The sequence below is a fragment of the Vulpes vulpes genome, chromosome 1, assembly GCF_048418805.1.
Source record: "Vulpes vulpes isolate BD-2025 chromosome 1, VulVul3, whole genome shotgun sequence".
Lineage (NCBI taxonomy): Eukaryota > Metazoa > Chordata > Mammalia > Carnivora > Canidae > Vulpes > Vulpes vulpes.
In genome coordinates this window covers 166,583,822-166,595,884 of record NC_132780.1, presented here as the reverse complement: position 1 = coordinate 166,595,884, position 12,063 = coordinate 166,583,822, and the positions used below count along the sequence as shown (strand labels likewise).

Below are 12,063 nucleotides of genomic sequence, written 5' to 3'. Positions count from 1 at the left end.
AAAGTGATATAAAAGTATTCCCATTGTATGTTCAGGTCACTACAGATGCTGAAATCTACAAGTTACGTTAACAGGTAGGGGAAAAAGAGTTACCTGGTTTTATTTCTTCAAGTTGATACTCATTTTTCATAGGTAACTCATTTTTCATAGGTCCAATAGGCTTTATTTGGAAACATGCATGCCCCTTGTTTTCCAATAGAGTAGTATCACACCAGCCCAGCATCCCTCCTTTCCCACTCTTGCCAGGCTGTTTCACTTAATAAATTTGGAGATTCTCTCTCTCTCTGCTGCTTCTAATAGCATTTAGCAGTTCCTTTAACTATTGTACAACTACACATGAATAAATACAAGAATATGTTAGAATGATATAACAATGTGAATAAACCCAGAGAAATTAAATGATTACATAAAGCAAATAAAGTCATTGCTGCCAAACTGAACTAATTATATCAAAAAGAAAAGAAGGAAAATTGCAGCAGAGATTCTTATAAAATTACTTTATCCAGCACTAAAATATTTTTTTAATGTATGGTATGCTTAAAATATTAACATTTTGTTAACATTTGCCAATAAGAGACTAGCTACTCATATTTTCTGGTTTTTAACATTTTTTTATTATTTTGGTCAATGTTTTAAACTATCCTAAATGTGAATTTCCTTATAACTTCTAAAATACAAATAAATAATCAGAACACAAAGAGGAGACTATTTAACAATACATCGGAGGAGAGCAAACTTGTTCAAAAACAAACAAAAAAGATAAGTGAGTTGGTAAGTAGAAGGAACCACACAATAATACTCAGATGGTTGGTCTATTCATGGTTATATTTCCATTGACTAGAACTGTGTCTTGCACACAGAGGCATTTAATAAACAGTTGTCTGAGTTTTGAATGAATGAAATAGTTGTCAACCTCTAAACCTATTATCAAGCATCTGGACTTTGTAAAAGGTGTCAACAGTCTGAGAAGTGGTTCTCAAATGGAATAGGACCAACCCACTAATGGGTGTTTGAAAATACAGTGGGAAATTGGCTTGTCGCAATGACTGTTGGTGCAACTGCCAGGTAATGGTTGGAGGCCAGAGATTCTAACCTCTCTGCACTATGGAGAGAGGTAGGAAGGACAATTACAGAACAGCCCAGCACAATAAAGAAGTTTTCCACCCAAAATGCAAATAGCAGTCCATCAAGAATTACTAGAAACAGAATTAGGATGGAGGGATAAGAGACAAAGCAAGCAAATCAGAAAGGTTGGGGCAAGATTGGAGTACCTATTAGAGTGCTCAAGACATCTCTGCTATGACTGAGAAAGAAACTGTTTAGAAAACTGAGCCAGGCTAACAATGCCTAAAAATGTCCCAACCAGAGCTTCTGGGGTATTTGTACAAGCTGTAGAAGTGATCCTGAGTCCTTTTTTATAGTAAAAACAAATATGGAACAATTATAAAGTGAGAGGCAAAATTTCTTTAAGATAAGAGATTCAAAGAAATCTCATGTTTGTGGTAAGCACCTGGGGCATGTTCCCAGAACTCCGTATACACCCACCCACATACCCTTCACCTCCCACCCTCATACTGTCAGTGGGTGGCACTTTGGTGGAAATACAACCTCAGGTCCTGAGTTGTGAACAGTTCATCAGAGATGAATAGCAGTACTAAGTTTAGAATATTGTGGAGGTAGTACAGGTTAGGAGCAAGAAAAAAACAAGGCATCTAAAGGAAGGTGAAGATGTCTAAGAGAGTTCACCAAAAATAAACTTCAAGGTACAAAATACACAAAGTATACAAAGTGGCAACATTAAGGCCTTGATTATTTCATTATTAAATATTTACTGAACACTTTTATATGCATCAGGCACTGTGCTAGGCCCAAAGGATAGAGATACACAAAAGACATGGTCTGACCCTCATGAAGCTTATAATCTATTGGAGAAGACATTAAACAAATGAACAATAACAGAAACTCACAGAACACTTCAAAGATAGCAAGGAGGTCTACTTTAGATTGAAGTATTAAAGGAGAACTTTGCTAAAGGAGTGGTATCTTCTGAATTCTGAACAATGAATAGGAATTAGGTGATCTTTACAGAAATGCTTCCTGGCAGAGACCTCAGCCTATACCCAGGCCCAAGGCAGGAAGGAGCCTAGCACACAAATTCCTGGAGTTATAACAGGAAAAGTGTGGTTGCTGTCTTGGTGAGCTGGGGACAAAAATCCTTCAACCTCCCACAGGAATTTGGGTTTTGATCTCATCAAACTGGGAAACTAAGGGGGCAGGGTTTAATTAGACATGAACCAGGTTTTGTATTAATTAAGATCACTGGTGACAATGTGTAGAATTGGAGGAGGCAAAAAAAAGGCGCAGGTAGATCTTTAGAGAAGCCAGTGCAAGGGTCAAGGTGAGACATGATGCAGCTTAGTTGGGAGTGATAGCAACAGAAATAAGAAATGTAGACGATATGAAGCACAGAGTCAAAAGATTTGGTAATGAATTGGATGTACAGAGTGAGGAAGTGACAAGGATGACTAACTGGTGTGGCACCTGCAAGGGTGATAGAGCCTGCCATGTTCCAAAGCAGGTAGCCTGTTTCAGGAAAGGAAGTTTCAAGGACTCAGTTTTGGATTTGTTCACCAGGAGTGTCTAAAAGCCATCCTAGTGGAGACATTTTTTTAAAAAAGATTTTATTTATTTATCTGACAGAGTGAGAGAGAGCACAAACAGGAGGAGCAGGAGAGGGAGAAGCCTGGATTCCAGGACCCTGGGATCTTGACCTGAGCTGATGGCAGGCACTCCTTAGTGGAAACACTTTATATTTGAATCTCCAACTCAGAAGTGCGTTCTAGATCAGGGTGTGAATTTTGGAGTTTGAAGCACCAATAGAGAATATATAAAGACATAGCAATTGATATGATCACCTAGGAAAAGCATGTTTGTCTCAATCCATGAAGACAACACTATTAAATTCTCTGAAATCAAGTAAACATGATCCCATAATTTTATTTCCAATACCTTTCCATAATATTTTATTTGGTAACCATTCTTTCTGGTCTTTTTTCTAACAAACTAATGTAATACAATGGAATATTACTCAGCCATTAGAAATGACAAATACCCACCATCTGCTTCAACGTGGATGGAACTGGAGGGTATTATGCTGAGTGAAATAAGTGAATTGGAGAAGGACAAACATTATATGGTCTCATTCATCTGGGGAATATAAATAATGGTGAAAGGGAATTGAAGGGAAGGGAGAAGAAATGGGTGGGAAATGTCAGAAAGGGAGACATAACATGAAGACTCCTAACCCTGGGAAGCGAACTGGGGGTGGTGGAAGGGGAGGAGTGTGGGGGATGGGAGTGAACGGGTGACGGGCACTGAGGGGGGCACTTGACGGGATGAGCACTGGGTGTTATTCTGTATGTTGGCAAATTGAACACCAATAAAAAATAAATTTATTTAAAAAAAAAAGAAAAGAAAAAACCTCCCCCCACCCACCCAAAAAAGGACCTTAAATGTTATGGCTCTATGTGCTTCACATTTAGATGAACTAGCAGTAATAATTGCCTTCTCCTCATGTGCTTTTCATATTCCTGAGTTCAGTAAAATGGTTACTAACAAATGCTTATCAGAAGTTCATTGTGTCCCCTTTCACAAAGATGGCGTGGAAGGCGAAGAAGGAAGCCCCTGCCCCTCTCAAAGCCAAAACCAAAGCAAAGGCTTTGAAAGCTAAGAAAGGCATGAAAAGCTGAAAGGCGTGCACAGACACACAAAAAAAGATCTGAACGTCACCTACATTCCAACGACCCAAGACCTTGCGTCTCCAAAGGAAGCCCAAATATCCTCGAAAGAGCACCCCCAAGAAAAACAAGCTTGATCACTATGCCATCATCAAGTTCCCCTGACTACTGAATCAGCCATGAAGAAAATAGAAGACAACAACACACTTGTGTTCATTGTGGAGGTCAAGGCCAATAAGCACCAGATCAAACAGGCTGTGAAGAAGCTCTATGACATTGATGTGGCCAAGGTCAACACTTTGATTAGGCCTCATGGAGAGAAGAAAGCCTATGTTCCACTGGCTCCTGACTATGATGCTTTGGATGTTGCCAACAAAATTGGGATCATCTAAACTGAGTCCAGCCAGCTATAAATCTAAATTTTTTCACCATTAAAAAAAAAAAAAAAGTTCATTGTGAATCTATGACATCTAGTATATTAGTATGGAAAACATTTGCAGTGTACTAGCATTTCTCTGTTTCCATGACTGAAATCCTGCTGGTCCCATCATCATCTACAATGTAAAATCCAAACCCTAGGCTGCATATTTTTCCAGACCCTCTCTCTTGCCACATCCACATAACATGGCATGATTTTGCAGTAAGTTCTTACATTGCTTCCCTCTGTTCTGCTTTTACCCATGTGTTTCCTATGCCCAGACAAAATAAAAATGCAGTGTTTCTTATTCAAAATTTATGAAGAATTTCAAGACAGTGACAATATAGTATTAAACCAAGTAAAGGGTCCCTCTGAGGCCCTATGCAGTTGCATAGGTTGCAGGCCCATGTCCTGGCCTGTTTCCTGCCCCAGAGATAATAATAGTATCTACCTCATAAGACTGGTTGGGGATTCAATGAGGCAATAATGTAAAACAAATAGAGCGTCTGGCACATAGTAAATATTATGTAAGGGTGAGCTATATAGATGTACACAACAGAAGATAGTTCATTGGGACTCTGGAGTCCTTTTTTGGGGTTAGAAAGAACCTTGTCTTCCAAATCTTAATTTTATAACATAAGCCTATTTAAAAAGAATACAAGAAAAGTCCTCATATTTTGCATCTTATATTCTTTACCCTCCTTCCATTTAAATCTTCCCCTAATACTACTCAACACTCAACCCTTCTAATTAATTGCCTCTTTGGTAACTCAAAAAAAGGAAAAGGTATAGGGGTAGGATCTATATTTTAACTTCTTTAGGAACTTGTGGAAAGGATGAGTGCCTGATAACCACTGATCAAACCTCATTCTTGGAAAGAATTTCAACAAGAAAACATCTTTGAGAAAAGTGTAATGGAAAGCAACTCAGACACAACTAAATAGAATCTTCTCTCTGTCAACTTAGAGGAGAGGAATCAAAGGAAGAAAAATCTGGAATATTAAAGTATGGCCCCATAAGCCATTTTCGTGCCTAATTTGTCCTCTTTACTTTGTGGAGGAACAAGCACTTGAACCAGAATAATACCATATGATTTCATTTACATGTGAAATTTAAGAAAGAAAACAGATGAACATTTGGGAGGGGGGAAAAGAAAAGAAAAAGTAAAGAGGGAAACAAGCCATAAGTGACTCTTAATGATAGAGAATTGAGGGTTGATGGAGGGAGGTAAGTGGGGGATGGGTTGGATGGTGGCTGGGTATTAAAGAGAGCATCTGGGATCCCTGGGTGGCGCAACGGTTTGGCGCCTGCCTTTGGCCCAGGGCGCGATCCTGGAGACCCGGGATCGTATCCCACATCGGGCTTCCGGTGCATGAAGCCTGCTTCTCCCTCTGCCTATGTCTCTGCCTCTCTCTCTTTCTCTCTCTGTGACTATCATAAATAAATAAAAATTAAAAAAAATTCTTAAAAAAAATAAAATAAAGAGAGCATCTGTTGTGATGAGCACCAGATGTTGAATGTAAGTGATGAATCACTTAAATTCTACCCTTAAGACCAATATTGTACTGTATGTTAACTAAGAAAATTTTAATTCTTTTATAAAAGGGGAAAAAATAATACTAGAATTGATCATATTCAAGTTGATATTTTGAAAATATTTTCTGTCTGGATCTGAATTTAAGTACATTAGAAAAATATGAGAATTTACACAGAACAACCAACTTGCTGAAGAAAGAGGTGACTGGATTCTTACCACTGCAAGTCTCTAATTTCTTTAGAAATAGAAAATGATTTCAAATGTTGTCAGTATATCTTGAAAAGTAACAACATTTCTTGCAGATATTATATAAGAAATAGGAATAGACATTTTCCCTTTTCCCAGATATTATTTTAATACCCTAAAAAGGGAGAAAAATGACCAAAATAGTAGCAATCATCATCATCATAGTAATAGTGATTTTCTTCCCAGGAGCTTAAAGTCCTTGTTAAATATCATTTTATAATGAAAAGAAGGCAAATGGACTATTGAATTACTGGCACTACTATCATTATTTGGATAATGTAATAGCATCTGTAGTGAATTTTAAAATAGTTGAGAAAATCAAACATCCAAAAAATATAAAAAAGCACAGGGATTTCTCTTGTTTTGACCTCTGCACTTCACTCTCTACAAAAATACCTGGGTGATGGAGTTCTGATAGCTCATAATGTAAATTATGCCAGCCTGAACGTAAGACAACATAACAATTTAGAGAATGAGCAGCAAATTGGAAATGTCACACTAACCTATTAGTCTGGATTCTCAGTGTTGGTGACTCACAAATGGGGCAGTTATTTCAGTATTGGCATCTGTGACAAGTCCCACACCAATTCTCCAGGCAAATTAGATTCTTTGGAAACAAACAGACAGTAGAGCATTTTTTATTAGTCAGTCATTAGTACAATCACTATGGGTGCTGAAGTCATTTAGGGTACAGGTAGCAATGATGTCATCCATTTAGGGCTCTGTTAGTGTAACATCTCTAGCTAATATTTTTGTCCGCTAATAAGTATTTGATTCTTCAAATGTGTAACTTTAGTAAAATTATTTGAAATCGCGACAGACATACTCTTGCTATCAGTATAACTAAGTGTGTTAAAAATATGCTCCTTTAAGGAGGCAAAATCGCTTTTTGTGTAGTGTAGTTCTGCTGGACAGGGGCTTTGGAATTAGACAGAATTACATGTAATTTCTGTCCCCCAATACTTAATAGCTGTGTGGATGTGGACAAGCTAACTTTTCAAAACCTTTATCTTCTTGACCATAAAGTTGTCATAATAAGAGTTCCTACTTCACAAATTGCTGCAAGGAGTCAAGAAATAATCCATGAAAATGGCCTTCTAACTAATGTAGAGTAAGATTCAAAATCATTTCCACATATCTGCCAAGTCACCTGTACCTCTCTGATATCATTTCCTACCTACCACACTCCTCCTTTACCCTCCCTGATCCAGCCACACGTCTCTGCCGTTCCTCCAACATATCAAGCACAGTCTTTTCTCAGGACCTTTGTACTCATGATGCTCACTGTCTAGGCTACTTCTGGATGGCATCTGCACAGACACTTCTTTCAGTGGACTTTACCAGGGTTGTCTTCTCTGACTCTCCTCCATAAACCAGCTTCCCCATCACTACACTTTTTTTTCCCTTTACCACCACCAGACACTTTATTTGATTGTTTATTGTCTGAAACCCCCTCCCAATAAAATGTAAATTCTATATGAAGAGAAATTTCTTATTTTGTTCATTTTTGTATCCTAGTACACAACAGGTGCTTAACAGAACTTTATCATTGATTAGCAGAGTATAGGAGAAAGCAGTATCCTGGTAGACTATTAGGATCTTGGCTTGTGGAAGTGAACAGGTAGTGGTACAACTCATTGAGTTTGGAAATCCAAGAAGAGAACGTGGTCAGGGATGTTTTAGTTCTCTACTACTGTTTAGCAAATTACCTGCAAAGGCAGCAACTTAAAACAGCAAGCACAGAGTTTCAGAGATGTGGGAGCAAATTCACTAGGTGGTTCTGGCACAGGCTCTTTACCTGTTGCAATCAACCTACCAGTCAGGCCTACAATCATCTCAGGGATTTGTTGTGATTGAAGAATCAACTTCCAAGTTTGCTTATGTGGTTATTGGCAGCTCTTAGTTCCTCCTTAGTTGATGCCTTGGATGTTTCAGTTCCTTATAACATAAGCCTCTTCACAGGACTACTCACAACACAACAGCTGGCTTACCCCTAATGCCCCTCCTTTCTGTGTGATATCCAAAAGAGAGAAAGTATAAGCAAGAGAAAGCTTTCAAGATAGAAGCTGCAGAATTTTCTAACCTAGTATCAGAAGTGACATGCCATTACTTTTGCCATATGGTATTGGTCACACAGATCAACCTTGGTACAATGTGAGAGGGGACCATACAAGTGGGTGAATACCAGGAAAGAGGGATCATTAGGGAACAGCTTGGAAACTGGCCAGCACAGGGGACAAATGGTAAGTTCAGCAAAGTACAGGCTGACTTTGAAGGGCCTCTCAGATATTTAAGGGGAACTATCAGACAGACAGTGGTGGGGACAGTTCTAGCAAATGAAGACAGGTCAAGGGAACCAAGATAACATCCTAATTTAAGCGTGCTTCTATGATAATCACAGCTTTTGATTCAATTTATTATCTTGAAATTTCAAAAAAATTGAGATTAAAGTTGATCTACTTTCATTTCGTTTTGTACCACTAATATTGTTATTTTTGATGTACGAACTTTGAAATATATATATACCTATTAAAATTTAGGAAAATCTGGGGTGCCTGGTGGCTCAGTTGGTTAGGCATCTGCCTTTGGCTCAGGTCATGATCCTGGAGTCCTGGGATCAAGCCCCACAAAGGTCTCTCTACTCAATGGGGAGCCTGGGCTCCCTCTACCTCTGTCTGCTTGTGTTCTCTCTCTCTCTTTCTATCAAATAAATAAAATCTTAAAAAATAAAATAAAATTTCAGGAAATCTTCCACTCCATAACTAATAACTATATAATTAAATGGTCCTATTATTAATTCATTCTAGTAACATTTAGTGGATTAAGTAATATTTATAAAGAATAAAATTAGAATACGTAAAATCTATTTTATATCTATCTACATCATTGGGAAGTTTGAAATCACTACACAAAAACATTTCCCTACCTCAAGTCTTCCCTATTATCTTACATTTCAGAGAAAAAAAAGAACAACCCCTCCAATTGTGTCCTTGATGCCACCTGACCCACCTTCTCTGAGAATGTGCTCATGAATGATCTCCCCACATCTCACCTTTCTAACTACATGTTCTCATAGGATTCCTCCCCTCAGCTCATGAATATATTCGTGCCCTCTTCTTAACAACTCTTCCTTACTTCTTCTATCTCATCTTCTTTCTTCCTTTCTCTGCCAAACTTTACAAAGCAAATACATTAGCTACTTCCTATTTTTCCCCTCCATTTATTGAAATCCAACATACATTCTCATCTGCTCTATTGAAACCTCTCTCCCATGGCTTTACAGACCTCCTAGCCATCAAATCCAGTGCTTTTTCTCACTTTAATCTTTGTCTGCAGCACTCAATTGTGTCAGAAGCCTTCTTGTAACAAATCCTCATTTCTAAGTTTTCATTACAGACTCTTCTGTTCCCATCTCCTATCTCTCTTCTCTGTTGGTAGCTACTCTGTCTCATGGCACCAGCCCAAATAGAGGTATCTCCCAAGGAATGATCCATGGATTTCTTTTCCTTCATGTTTTCTCCCTTGCCAGTTTCACCCAAGCTCATGATTCCAAATACCACCTGGATGTTGATAATTTCTACCTATCTGTTTATAGCTCTTATGTATCTCTCAAGCTCAGTACCATATTTTTAACTATAATACTACATTTTTTACTGAAGTTGATGTATTTCCTCCTTAATGGGATATCATCCTCCTGACACCCCAGGCTGAAAACATTTTCATGCTACTAGCATTTCACTTTTCTTTGCTTGCCAACATGTAGTCAATATTCATTCAGCCTTCATACAGTATAACATTCATTACTTCCTTATTCTCAGCCCCCCATCCTACTTCAGGCCTTTATGATTTTTCATCTGCAACACTGGTGGAGTCTCCAAACTTCCCTCCATTTTTTTCCCTCCACATTCTGTTTTACACATGGTGCCAGAACCTTCTCAAACATGTCTAGAAAGACATCAGTTAAGTCCCTGTTACAAAATTAAGTCCAAACTCCTTATTCTGACATATTATTCCTCCATTAACTGATCTGGACTTAGATATCACATTGATTACCACGCTCACCAAAACACTCCAACCTTCTTGATTCAGTTTCTGCTTTTGAGTGGACTCAATAATTTAAGGCGCAAAACTATTATCTGAAACAGCAAAAATAACTGTTTGACCTCTGATTAATGATCAAATTTTGTAAAGAAAAAGATATTCACAACACTTATTAAAGAGGTAAGGGGAGTTATCACAATAGGTATAGGAATAACTGCAATGGAGTTCTGCAGTACAAGAAAGAGATTGTGCTCAATTCTGCATACGAAAAGGAAAAGTGAGAATTTATAGCCAAGGAGTGGGGAGGCCAACATATGTTGCCGAGGATGTGTAGAAAAAGGAACCCGCATGCATTGTTGGTAGAAATGCAAACTGGTGCAGCCATTGTGGAAGACAGTATGGAGGTTCCTCAAAAAATTAAAAATAGAAATACCTTATGATCCAGTAATCGCACTACAAAGTAGTTACTCAAAGAATATGAAAACACTAATTCATAACGATATATATGCACACTTTGATGTTTATTTTTGTTTATTGCAGCGTTACTTAACAATACCAAATTATGGAAGCAGCCCAAGTATCCATCAATGGATAAAGAAGATGTGATACACACACACACACACACACACACAGAATATTATTATTCAGCCATAAAAAAATGAAATCTTGCCATTCGCAATCACATGGTTGGAGCTAGAGAGTATAATGCAAAGCAAAATAGTAAGAAAAAGACAAATTTATGATTTCACTCATTGTGGAATTTAGGAAACAAAACAAACAAAAGAAAAAAAAAAGACAAACCAAAAAACAGACTCTTAACTATAGAAAACTGATGGCTACCAAAGGGGAGAAGGGTGGGGGATGGGTGAAATAGGTAAAGGGAATTATCTTGTGTTCTCTTTCCCATTTTGTAAGATGGTAGGCAAGAAAAGCTGGGAAGCTGGATAATAAGGAGAAGAAACCTGAAGCCAACAAGGCTGATGCTGGTGGCAAGCTTAAGAAGGATAACCTCAAGGCTCAAATGCCAAAGAAGGTGAAGCCCCAATGCAGCCAAAACCCTATCCTAGTCAGAAGAATTGGCAGATATGCCTGATGGGCTGATTGGCTATGTATTCCAGAAAGACCATGTATAAGAGGAAGTATTCAGCAGCTAAATCTAGGACTAAAAGAAAACGGAGAAGGTTCTTACTATTGTCACAAAACCAATTGGTAGTGAAAAGAATGGTGATATCTGAGTGTTTAAACTTCAAAAACAATGCCTAGATATTATCCTACTGAAGATGTACCTCAAAAGCTGTTGAGACATGGCAAAAGAAACCTTTCATTCAGTATACGAGAAAACTTCAAGCTAACATCACCTCTGGGACCCTTTTGACCATCCTCACTGGATGCCATGGAGGCAAGAGGGTGGTTTTCCTGAAACAACTAGGTGGTGGTTTGCTACTTGTGATTAGACCTCTGGCCCTCAATCAAATTCTTCTGTGTAAAATCCCCAAACATCTCACTGATGCTTAATTCAAGAAGAAGCAGCTGTGTAAACCCAGACACCAGGAAGGTGAGATCATTGACACTACGAAAGAGAAATATGAGATTACAGGGCAGCCAAGGTTGATCAGAAAGATGTGGATTTACAAATTCTACCAACAATCAAAGCTGTTCTTCAGCTTCAGGGCTGCCTCTGCTTTGTGTTTTCTTTCACAAATGTAGTTCTAAACTTCTTACGAAGAACCTAATTAAATAACAGATCCATTAAAAAAGAGTACAATTATCTTGATAAATACTGAGCAATATATGGAATTGCTGAATCACTGTATTATACACTTGAAGCCAATATAACACTATATATTAACTATACTGGGATTAAAATTTTTAAAAAAGTCAGGTCCTATGTGAGAAGAGTTCAAAGGAGCCTGAATAGAGTTTAGTTAAAGAATCTTTGTCAATTCAGCTGAGTTCAAATACTAGCAACCCAGGATCTCTGGGTGGCTTGGCGGTTTAGCACCTGCCTTTGGCCCAGGGCTTGATCCCGGAGTCCTGGGATCAGGTTCCCTGTGGGGAGCCTGCTTCTTCCTCTGCCTGTGTCT

At 38.2% G+C, this 12,063-nt stretch overlaps 1 pseudogene; it reads left to right on the top strand.

Moving 5' to 3' along the window:
- Positions 1–1,042: 1,042 nt before the first annotated feature.
- Positions 1,043–11,712, top strand: LOC112926419 (large ribosomal subunit protein eL6-like; annotated as a pseudogene).
- The last annotated feature ends 351 nt before the right edge of the window (positions 11,713–12,063 follow it).